The sequence below is a fragment of the Pollicipes pollicipes genome, unplaced genomic scaffold, assembly GCF_011947565.3.
Source record: "Pollicipes pollicipes isolate AB1234 unplaced genomic scaffold, Ppol_2.1 Scaffold_7231;HRSCAF=8579_pilon_pilon_pilon, whole genome shotgun sequence".
NCBI classification, from domain to species: domain Eukaryota; kingdom Metazoa; phylum Arthropoda; class Thecostraca; order Pollicipedomorpha; family Pollicipedidae; genus Pollicipes; species Pollicipes pollicipes.
In genome coordinates, this window is record NW_023597034.1 from 5,679,463 (window position 1) to 5,691,532 (window position 12,070).

Below are 12,070 nucleotides of genomic sequence, written 5' to 3' on the forward strand. Positions count from 1 at the left end.
CCTTGCCTGCAACCGGCTGGAACGGAGGGTTCGTAGGGTTCGTGCACACAATGGTCACGTGCACACAGTCATGACACATCCTGGGAAATTCTTGGAGGAGAAGCTGCGACAAATGCAATTAAGTCGTAAGGTGATGGATGCTGTCAACGGCTCCAGGGTTTTAGTTAAAGGGAGTGTTCTTCACGTATATGAGGTTTTGAAGTGAAACATCCGTCCTGAAGCTTCTCAATGCTGTTGCCAGTCCTGTCCTGAAGGCTTAATTAAGCCCCTCTACCTCCTGAGCAACGCGCCGGCGAAAGCGGACGCCTGTGTTACTTAGGGGATGGGCAGAGGAAGGACACATGCTTGCTAAATGATATGGTTCGAAAACCGCCATGATCCGTAGGTGCCTTAAAACGTGCCCCGGGTGAGGATCGAACTCACGGCCTTCAGATTATGAGACTGACGCGCTGCCTACTGCGCTACCGAGGCGTGTGAGGGGCGAAAGGGGTAACCAAACGAACGAAGGGGTAATTAAACGAACGCCGCAAACCTACTCAATGAAGAGGTGATCACGTTCTTATTGTAAGGGGGGGGGGGATGGCGGTGTAAGGGTACAAGGTCTCCCCAAAGTTTCGTAGACTGACAGCTTATGCTCAAGCACGCACCCGCGTGTTCAGCTTAACACGACGAGTGCGCGTGTATGTGTTTGTATGTGGGAGAGGAGGGAATCAAGTTCACCACTTCTTAAGATATCACAAACTAAGAGAGCTAGAGACTGTATATGAAATCATTCATTTTAATTTTTAAACCTTTTGGTCGTGACGGTCGGCCCAAACCACGTCAAAGTTGAATTGGTGGTCAAAGTCCGAGACCTTTTCACAAAACCAGTTTCAGCATGGATACTTCTTTTAAACACAAGGCGCTTAGGCCTATACTTCACTTTTCAGGACGTTTCTCTCGTAATTTGTAAATGTCAAATACAAGCCTTTTTATGGCGGCATTAACCAACCTCAGAATTGTGACACCGATCTTGTAATGGCTTTAAGGACCCAGTCGCCCTCCTACGTGCTGATTTCAGTACTCAATGTGGATTAAAACCGCACATTAACAGCTGTCGCCGCAAACGTTTGCCGCCATGAAAGTCATAAACGATTAGGGCCGGATAGCACAGCCGCAGTCCCCCGCGCGCACGATGCAGCCCGCGCAGCATCCCGGTCTTCCTCCCGACCGCCACTGCGCCAGTTGTTGTGACGTCACAGATCTACCGGCGGCGCTTCTAAAGTTGGAATACCATCTCCAGGCAATGCCGAGCGGGTGGGAGTATTCCAGGCGCGGAAGACGGTAGACGCGCGCAGACGCGCGCTGATTGGTCGTGGCACCTTCAGAATTGCCGGTCGGACGGGAGCCCGTGCCCGCGTGTCATGTGAGACATCCAGGTGAGCGAGGACGCCCGGCCTCGGCCGATACTGACCCCCGAATGTTGAGACCACGCCCCGTCGGCTCCTTTCACTTAATTGCCCTGACGGAGGACATCATGAAGAGTGGTTGCTTGGTGAACCGTGAACCCAGTTCAGTGCAGGAACCATAAACGAAATATTTTTATGAAAGTCAAAGCAATCGGAATTCCAGGAATAGTCCAAATAGACGGCCCAAACACAACATGGACGACATACAAAACCTACGCTGTCGGTCTATCATTATCATGCGCAGATACACACACACACACACACACACACACACACACACACACACACACACACACACACACACACACACACACACACACACACACACACACACACACACACACACACACACACACACACACACACACACACACACACACACACACATACACACACACACACACACACACACACACACACACAAATGGGCTGCAAAGTGGCGGGGTCGCGTGGGATATAGCAACATGCAGTGCCGAGGCGGAGTTGGCTTTTGTTCGCCAGCACGGGGAAACGCTTTCATAACGGCACTCCACCCCATCCCTATTGGCGATTTTGTTGGCTCACAACGCAGCAAGAGGCAACTCGTCCTCCTGATTTAGTCGGTAGCTGCTCGGGTGGCCATCACCCTCCCACGGCGGGTCTGCTGAGGGGAGATAGTCTAAAGCTCTGGGTATTTAGTTACGGAAAACCCGCGCAGAAGAGGTGGTGCTCTGCGAATCGCGGGTGTTGCGCACAAAGGAGAGGCAAGGACATATCATCCTGAGGGAGCTACCCCGCTGCAGGATGGAAATGATGCAGAGCAATATTGACCATTGAACAAGGTGTTTTAACGTACCTTGACCTTCCGGCAAAAAGGCTCACATTTTACTAAGACGCACCGCTTGGAGCTTTTGGGAAAAGCTGCACTAGTAAACGGTCTTTTGACACGTTCTTAGGTATCCTGCGGCCGTTCTTAGGTATCTCCACGTCATGATTTATACCAGCCCAGGCAAACCTGAGAATAACGTGCATATCCGATAGCGTTTAGCCAATATGTAAGACGAGAGGATGACGATAAAAGGATTTGTGCAGGAAACACGTGGAAAGGAGTTTTTCTTTCCTGTACCGGTGCGTCGAGGAAACCGTTGTCTTATCAATGCATTAAGCAATGCAATCTTCTTCTGAATATCGCTATCTCCACGAAGTGGCATGCTTTCGTGAGACTAATTTTTCCGCTGCCGGGTTTCCGAATAGTTCGTTTTCTTGTTGTTTTCCAATTAGGGAACGGCATTGCCGAGAGCTTTTGTGACGAGATGTGACGTAACTCTGCTAGGAACGGCAGGTTTTTATGGGCACCAAGCCACGGTTCCCTCCAGGCAAGGTCTCCACCAGACCATCATGTCTTTAGCACGTTTGGGGGTTTTCCGCCTGCATCAGTCAGCCGTCATGCGGGCATGATCGGCACTGAACGCTCTTGGCGGCCTCCGACCCCGCACCGGCAGTCGGTAAGCCTCTCCCAGTGGGAGGCACACCATCGCCTCCCTGTTTTACCGCTGGGATGCCATGACGGGAGACGCTGCTGTTGGCGGGCCGCTCGTCGGCGGTGCCAGGGACCCGGCGCCTTCTCTCCTCCCGCTCGATCTGACTGGCCCTGCACCCGACAGAACGGCCGCCAGACGATGACCCGCTGTTGGGGTCGAGCCTGACGCAAAGACCAGGGCGCGGCCAGTGGGGTCAGTGGTGGCGTTTGGGATGACCGTATTATGGTCGGTTCACCGTCCAGAAGACGCGTGTCGCCGGTTCGCTTTAGAGGTGGTGGCGAGTCGTGATTGACGGATGTTGGAATAATGTTATGGGCTTACAAAGCCTACCTGAATATTAATCTTCCTCAAGCGCACTTCTACCGTCCGTGACGTCACGACCGTGTGCCGTAGTGGTGCTGTTTGCCGTGTTGCTCATAGGCTGTTTGCCGTGTTGCTCAAACGCATGGCTGTCTGGCTGCGAATGGGTATCAAGTGACAGAAAACCGTCCATAAGAGGTGGCGCTCTGTCCATCAGGGGTGAAAAAGCCTCTGATATACCGGATATGATCGGTGACAAAAATTGCCACTTTTGCGAACCCACTAGTGACAAAATTGCGAAAACTGAAACCAATTTCAACATAGCAGACTTTATGACAACAGATTGTCTCAGCTAAATGAAACTCAAAGCTTACTATTGGTCGTTATTCGCTAACGCTTACAAAGTGGCAAAGTGAAGAGCACATGTCGAAACTTTGACGTTTCGTTGTATGAGCAAGCTGAGTCATAAGATGCTGCCAAAGATAATACCTTTAATCGCTATAGTTTTTAGCAAGTGACAGAAACATACTACAAGCTATACTAAATAATCGTTGAAGTCACGGATCAGTGGTGACGCAGTGTTTTTCCGATGTCCCTTAGATCAGTGCTCTTTACAATTTTTTTTCACCCAAGATTCAGTTCACATACTAAGCAGCATAAGATACCAAATAGCTAGGTTTAATACTAGTCGTAAGAATCGCGGCTGGCCACAGTACCTTGCGGCGAACGTGATCAGTATGCCACGCAGCGTTTTAAAGCGTCGTACCATTTGAGACAGATGAGCTCGGTTGCTCGCCGCGCGGTAGTGCGTTTGGTGCAGTGCAAAGCCGTGGGCTGCTGCTGGTTGTGTTCATGTCGTGAGAAGCTGACTGACTAGAAGAACGTAGCTAGTGGTGTGCATTGCTAGTGCAAACTAACGGAATGATACCAACCTAATGCAAAAACCAAATAATTTTCTAAACCTTAGGGAGTCTAGCAACGAAAAATACGCGCAGAGCAGGCGGTGCTCTGTGTATTGCGGGGGGATCACGGAAAGGACAGGCAAGAACATTACCTTCCGTTGAGAGGCACCCAATTGCAAGATGAAAACGACGTAAAGCAAAATTGACTATTGAACAAGGTGTTGCTACGTACTGTGACTTTCTGGTAAAAAGGCCCTGGGATTTTACTTAGACGTTTATTTTGGAACTGCTGAGTTAAGCTGCACGGGTAGACGGCCTTGGGTGCGTTTCAGGCGTTCTCATTCATATTCACGTTATGATTTATGAGAGCTCACGCAAATAGCCTCAACTTAAATACCCCAGAATTCTAAATCATGGCGTAGGCGTCATATGACGACACTAACCAACGGGATCGCGGCGAGTTGTACATACAAAACGCAAGCCTATTCGGCGTCGCTCTGGTATGTACTGGGTTTGTCGGACAGTGCTATCAGCATAATGGGGGGGGCATTTCCCTGGCCCAAGAACTTACCTGGTTCTCACTTTTAAGTGGCCGTCAAGTGTAACGCCTTCATATCTGATTCATCATTAACACGCGGCCTCTAGAGCTGCAGCGTAGCGATCTCTGTATTTCTCACATGCTCAGCGAGCGCTCTACCACTTGATCTAAAGTCCATAGCCAGGACGAGGTAGTAAGCGTACTAAAACAACCCTGGTTATAGCGAATCAATCTTGGTTGCAAATGGAGGCCAAGTCCATATCGACACAGTTTCTAGCGCTTTAGGATGCTTGAATTGTACCCCACATTTTGATGTCAGTGTAAAGCTGTGATCCGGATGACGAGAGTGCTCACGTGTGGAACCGTTCCCGCTTGTAACTAGGTGGCTTCTGCACGCCCTCATGCTCATGACGAGAGTGCACACGTGCGGAACCGTGCTCGCTTGTTACTAGGTGACTTTCCCATGGCCTCATGCTCATGACGTCATTCAAAATCGGGATTTTGGAGCTGCGGGGTATCGATCCCCGTACCTCTCACATGCTAAGCGAGCGCTCTACCACTTGAGCTACAGCCCCTCGTGCCAAGTGAGACATCCAGGTGAGCGAGGGCGCCGGGCCTCGGCCGATACTGACTCCCGAATGTCGAGACCACGCCCCGTCGACTCCTTTCACTGAATAGCCCTGACGGATGAGATCATGGAGGTAAGTGGTAGCTGGGTGAACTGCGAAGGTAGTTTAGTGTAGAAACCATAAAACGAAACGTGTAGAATTTTGTGAAAGTCAACGCAATCTGAATTCGCGAATAGTCCGAATGCAACAGTGACGAAATACACAACCTACCCTGTCGTTCCATCATGCACAGAAACACGCACACACATATGTGCTGCAAAGTAACGGGGTCGCGTGGGGTATAGCAACATGCAATACCGAGACGCTTCGCTTCTGTTTGTCAGCATGGACGACCGCTTTTATAACGGCACTCTTTCCTATCCCTTCAGCATTTTCGTTGGTTCAGAACGCAGCAAGCGGCAACACGTTCTCCTGATCAATTAAGTAGCTGCTCGTTTGGCCTGTAGCCATCACCTTCCCGCCGCGTGTCTGCTGAGGAGAGGTAGTCTAAACCTCAGGGAATCTTGTAACGGAAATCTCGCGGAGAAGAGATGGTGCTCTGTGCATTTTGGGCGGAGCACACAAAGGACAAGAGCGGACATCACCATCCGATGGGGGACCCAACACCACCGTGAAAACGGTGTAACGCAATAGTAATGATCGAGGTCTTGTCACGTACTGTGACTATGTGTCGAAAAGTCCAGACGTTTTACTCAGATGCATCTCTTGCAAGTGTTGGGTAAAGCTGACATAGTTGACCGCGCTTGACGCGTTTCAGCTGCCTTCAGCCATCTCCACTGCTCGATTTACGCCAGCCCAGGCAAACAGAGGAATAAGGTGCATGTCCATAATGCTTAGCCATTACGTAAATATGAACAACGCTAGCCAATGGAAGCAAGGCCGACGTCGCATATAAACGCAAGCCTATGTGGCGTCTGGCTGGTAACAGGCTGGGGAAACGTTCGACTGTTAGCGGAGGAAACTGCACTCAGCGCGGGGGTGGTGAGAGGGGGAGAATATGTGCCACGGAGAGGTGAAATGGAGCTTTTCTTTTGAATGCTAACACCTCTAGGGAACCCTTATTTCATTCATGCCTTCAGCCAGGCAGCATTGTTTTCAAGATCGCCATGTTCACCAATTGTTATGCTCTCGTGTGATGCATATCTCGAGTCCCCGATTTCCAACTTGTTACACTATTGTGCGCGATGATGTCTCCACCAATCGGGGAACGGCATTGCGGGGAACTTTTGTCGGCAGACGCAATCTAAGTCTCCTAGAAACGGTAGGCTTCTATGTCAATAGTGTGGGTCGTGACTGGGACATCTAAGAATAATGTTGTGGGCTTACAAAGCCTAACTGAGTATTTATGTTCCGAAAGCGCACTTCTACTGTACGTGACGTGTCTACGAGAGGGGGCGCTCTGTTGATCGCATTTAGAGCACACATGTGGCGCGCAAAATTTTTTATATTCACTGAAAAGGATCCATCGGAGCACAGGTGACGTGGTGCAAGGCTAATAGATGAACACTTTTACACAAGTTATGGTGACAGAGGGTGTCAAGGTTACGTTCCTATGAAAAGACGCATCATGTAGAATTGTTAGGTCAGGTGTGCTTGTAGTCATGCCCCTGAATGTGTTCTTTTCTCAGTATTTTGAAAATTGAGTATTATTCCATGCTTTAAAGCAACCTGATTATAAAAACTGATTATAACTCCACGGAGGAGACAATACAAGCACTGCCAAACACTTCCAGACGATACGTGTGCGTGACCGCTATACAGAAGTCAGCCACTGTTAGGCATGGTGTTTATTGATTATTAGCATAAAAGCGCCATAACACTGAAAAATGAACAAAAACGCAACTTCACGCATTAATTGAGAAAATGGTTTTGTTTATAGTGCGAAGACATGAAGACATTTTCGAGCATGTTTTGCAACGCCCCGAATGCCTTCAACCGCATGCATAACCAATTGATTTCAGTTTGTCATTAAAAATCTCCCACTTCTGGACCTCCGCGTTGTCGATCCCGTACCTCTCACATACTAAGCAAGCGCTCTACTAACCGAACCTAACCTAACCTAACCTAACCTAACCTAACCTAACCTAACGGAATTATAGAAAATTAAAACTGGTTATTAAAAACACTGGTTATTAGGTTAGGTCCCTTTACAAAAATCACACATGCTTTGAACCTGTATGGGCCTCGTCGCGGAAAATGTCGTCATTTCAATGCAGCCACAGCGGAAGCTGAACAAAAATATCGGCCTCACATTAAGTAAAAAGGACAAAAACTTCTTTTAGTTCCATGCTTTCTTTTGTAACTAAACATCTCAACATTTGAAATTAGCATGCCTCAAATTATCTGAAAGAAGCATTAAAAGGTATATACAAATACAAACGTCGGGTTTAGGGACGGAGCAGTAGCAAACCTTGGGACATTCTTTAACACCACAGAACGTCTTCGATCCAAACTGCATATACATGTGGGGAGATAAGGCCATAGCAGGCGTAGCAGCAGCGTCAACCGAGTTCCTCAAACCAAACATCGTCGAAACATTTACTGTTGATCGACATTCCATGCGGCAGCTTTCCAACACCAGGTCTCCTTAACATCGTGCATCTGATGACGCTTATTTCCTTAAATGCTCCAGACAATTGTTGAAACTGGTGGTAAGAGGAACCATTTTTGTTAGCAACGCTTGTGAGCCTCTGGAATCTCTCACGTGCATAACTGCAGTGTTAAGCTTTTACAGGGTCATCCCTAGATGTGCATAGTCGGAAAACACTCTCAGGTTGCCAGCCATCAGTTCTATGTCCTGCTCGTCAACATCCTGCACAACGACGGCAAGGCGATGTCTGGCGGGCTTCGATCAGATTTTCAGTCGCATTTCTGATGCCACATAATTACCCATGCAAACATGGACTTCACAACAAAAGCTGGATCAGGAGTTCAGCTCGGCGCAAACCGCGATCTTGCGCTCGCTGCCTGCTGTGTTGTGCCGGGAGAAATCATCTCTAAAACTGTTTTTGTTTGTCAGCTTTGCTTTATCTGCCTGGTCCGTTGCATTTGGTGTTTTCAGTTACAGTTTGCAGCGTTACAAGGAACGCTGCAAACTGCACATGAATGTAAAACACATTTGGCGAACGGAATATATGATACGCAGCCTTGAGGCCGCTGAATGTTATCATTAGTTTGTTCAGACCTCTACAGCTAACGAACTGCTAGCCGGGCGATTTCAAGTGATGTCCCTACGTTAGTGGCTAGGAGTGCTGTAAGTAATGCACAGTGAGGGAGCAAAACGACAAATATAGTGGAGGCGCATGAAACATAAAATTGTCGAGAAGAAAATCTTCATCTGAACTGAAAACGAAGTGCTCGTTGTTTCTGCTTGAAAGAGAGACAGGCAGCACCATACAGACTCTGTAGCTGAATGCGCCGTGAAGTACCCAATGACGCATCAACTGACGAAGTATGATTTATAATGGTTATGATTTGAAGCTCACGCATATCGACCTAATTACGATTGCTCTAGGGTGTTTGCGTTTTGGTGCACCCTTGACGTTAATGTAAAGCTGTACTCCGAAAGGCGAAAGCGCTTACGTTCGCAATCGTTCCCGCTCGTAACTAGGCGGCTTCCGCACGCCCTTGTGCTCTTGACACGTCATCCGAAAATTGGCATTCTGGAGCTGCGGGGTATCGATCCCCGTACCTCTCACATGCTAAGCGAGCGCTCTACCACTTGAGCTACAGCCCCGTGTGTGAACTTGGTACATCCATGTGAGCGAGGGGCGCCCGGCCTCGGCCGATACTGACCCCCGAATGTCGAGACCACGCCCCGTCGACTCCTTTCACTGAATAGCCGTGACAGATGAGTTTGTGCGGATGGTCGCTGGGTGACCAGCGAAGCCAAACTGGTGCAGCAACCGGGAAATGAAATGTAGTTGTAAACACGTTAACGCAGTCTGAATTAGCAAACAGCCCACATAGGCTGCTCGAATACGAAAAAAACGACAGCATTCGTGGTCGCATTTTTTACCATTCACAGACTACACACAAGCACCCACACAAGCACACAGAGAGGGCTTTTAAGGCGACAGATTCGTGGGGTGTGTAGTAGCGTGCAATGCTGAGACCCTCTTGTTCTGTTTGCGACCACATGGAACCCCTCTTGCTACTGCACTCTACTCTATCCCTTCGGCGTTTTTGTTGACTCAGAACGCGGCGAAAGGCGACTTGTCCTCCTGACCGATTCAGTAGCTCCTCGTATGGCTTGTGGCCATCACCCTCCAACGGCGGGTCTAATGAGGAGAGATATTTTAAACCTCAGGCAATCTTATAACGAAAATCCCGCGCAGATCTGGGGCTCTGTGCATTGCGGGGAGATTACACAAAGGGCAGGCACGAACATTTCTTTCCATTGGAAGACACCCAACTGCACGATGGAAACGAAGTGGAGCAAGGTTGGCTTTCGAACATAGTGCTGCTACGTGCTGTGGCTTTCTGCTAAAAGGACAATGACATTTTACTCAGACGCATCTTTTGGAAAGGCTGTGTTAAGCTGAACTAGTAGAAAGCGTTGGGCACATTTCAGCTGTTCTCAGTCACATTCACGTTATGATTTATGACAGCCCATGCAAACATAGGTATAACCTGCATACCCGAGAATTGTGAGCTATTGCTTTGGCGTCCTATGGACTTCGCTGACCTGTGGAATCGAGACCAACTGTACATACAAACGTAATTCTATTTGGCGTCGCTCTGGTATGTACTGCGTTTGTCAGCACATTGCTGTGAGCGTATGGTGTGGTATTCCACTTACGCAAGAGCTAACCTGATGCTCCCTTTTTAAACGGCCGTGGTAAGAAATGCCTTCATACCTGGCTCATCACTAAGCGCGGTCTTTGGAGCTGCGTGGTATCGATCACCCAAACCATTACGTGCTAAGCGAGCGCTCTATACCCTTTGATCTTTAATCCATGGCCAGGACTAAGTGGTAAGTCACTAAAGTAGCCCTGGTTATGGCAAAGCAACTCCGGTTATGATTGGAAACCAACTCCATATCAACTCAAGTTGGAGCGCTACAGGATGTTTGAATTGTGTCCCACCCTTTTATGTCAATGTAAAGCTGTGATCCGCATAACGAGGATGTACATGTTCGGAATCCTTTTGTTTGCTAAGTAAACGGCAAAGCGCACGCCCTCATGCTCTGACATGTCATCCAAAATCCAGATTTGGAGCTACGGGGTATCGCTCCCCGTACGTCTCACGTGCTAAGCGAGCGCTCTACCACTTGAGCTACAGCGCCGTGTACAGCGTGAGACGTCCAGGTGAGCTGGAGCACCTCGGCCTCGGCCAGTACTGACTCCCCGAATGTCGAGACCACGCCACGTGGGCTCCTTTCACTGAATGGCTATAACGGATGAGATCATGAAGATAAGTGGTGGCTTGATGAATTGTGAAGTCAGTCTAGTGCAGGAACCATAAAACGAAACAGATAGACTTTTGTGAAAGTCAACGCAATCTGAATTCGCGAATAGCCCGAATACAGCAGGGACGAAAAACACAACCTACGCTGTCGTTCCATCATTATCATACGCAGATACACGCACGCACACATGCGCTGCATAGCGATGCGTTCGTGTGGGGTATAGAAACATGCAATACCGAGACTCTGCTTTTATAGCAGTACTTTTCGCTGTCCCTTCGGCGCTTTCATCAGGTCAGAGTGCACCAAGAGGCGACTCGTTCTCCTGGTTGATGAAGTAGCTGGTCGTGTGGCTTGTGGCCATCACTCTCCCGCCGTGGTCTGCTGAGGAGAGATAGTGTAAACCTTATGGCATTTAGGAAAGTAAATCCCGCGCAGAGGAGATGGTGCTCTGTGCAATGCGGGTGGAGCGCTAAGGACAGGCACGGCCATTACCATCCAGTGGGAGGAACCCAACACCACAGCGAAAACGGTGTAGCGCAATACTAATAGATCGAGGTCTTGTCACGTACCGTGACTATTTCGTCAAAAAGTCCAGACGTTTTACTCAATGCATCTCTTGAAAGTATTGGGTAAGCTGACCTAGTTGACGGCTCTTGACGCGTTTCAGCTGTCTTTAGCCTTTTCCCTGCATGATTGACACCAGCCCAGGCAAACAGAGGAATAAGGTGCATGCCCCATAATGTTTAGCCATTACGTGAATATGAACAACGCTAACCAATGGAAACGAGGCCGACATCGCATATATACCCAAGCCTATGTGGCTCCTGCCTGGCAACAGGCTGGGGAAGCGTTCGACTGTTAGAGGAGAAACAGCACTCAGCGCGGGGGTGGGGGATGGGGGAATATGTGCCACAGAGAGGCGAAAAGGAGCTTTTCTTTTGAAAGCTGGCACCTCTAAGAGACCGTTGTGTTACGCATGCCTTCAGCCAGGTAACATTCTTCTCAATATCGTCATGTTCACCGACTCCTACGCTCTCGTATGATGGATATATCCCCTTCCAGATTTCCAAATTTTCGCGCTATTGTCGCGATGATGTCTCAACCAATTAGTGAACGGCAATGTGGGGAACTTTGGTCATGTGACGCGCCGTAACTCTCCTAGAAACGGTAGGTTTGCATGAGCCTTGTGGGCGACGTTCCGATTGCGGGTCGTGACTGGCGCTTCTTAGAAAAATGCTATGGGCTTACAAAGTCTAACTGAGTATCAGTCCTCCGAAAGCGCATTTCTGCTGAATGTCACGTGATGCCCGTGTGCCGTAGTGT

General features: G+C 49.0%; 3 non-coding genes across 3 annotated transcripts; all 3 read right to left on the bottom strand.

Moving 5' to 3' along the window:
* Nucleotides 1-398: 398 nt before the first annotated feature.
* TRNAM-CAU (transfer RNA methionine (anticodon CAU)) lies at nt 399-471 on the bottom strand. Its single transcript has one exon. It is a non-coding gene; the product is annotated as a tRNA-Met (tRNA).
* Nucleotides 472-5,210: 4,739 nt separating this feature from the next.
* TRNAA-AGC (transfer RNA alanine (anticodon AGC)) lies at nt 5,211-5,283 on the bottom strand. The gene has a single exon. It is a non-coding gene; the product is annotated as a tRNA-Ala (tRNA).
* A 3,717-nt stretch (nt 5,284-9,000) lies between these two features.
* TRNAA-AGC (transfer RNA alanine (anticodon AGC)) lies at nt 9,001-9,073 on the bottom strand. Its single transcript has one exon. It is a non-coding gene; the product is annotated as a tRNA-Ala (tRNA).
* Between the last annotated feature and the right edge of the window lie 2,997 nt (nt 9,074-12,070).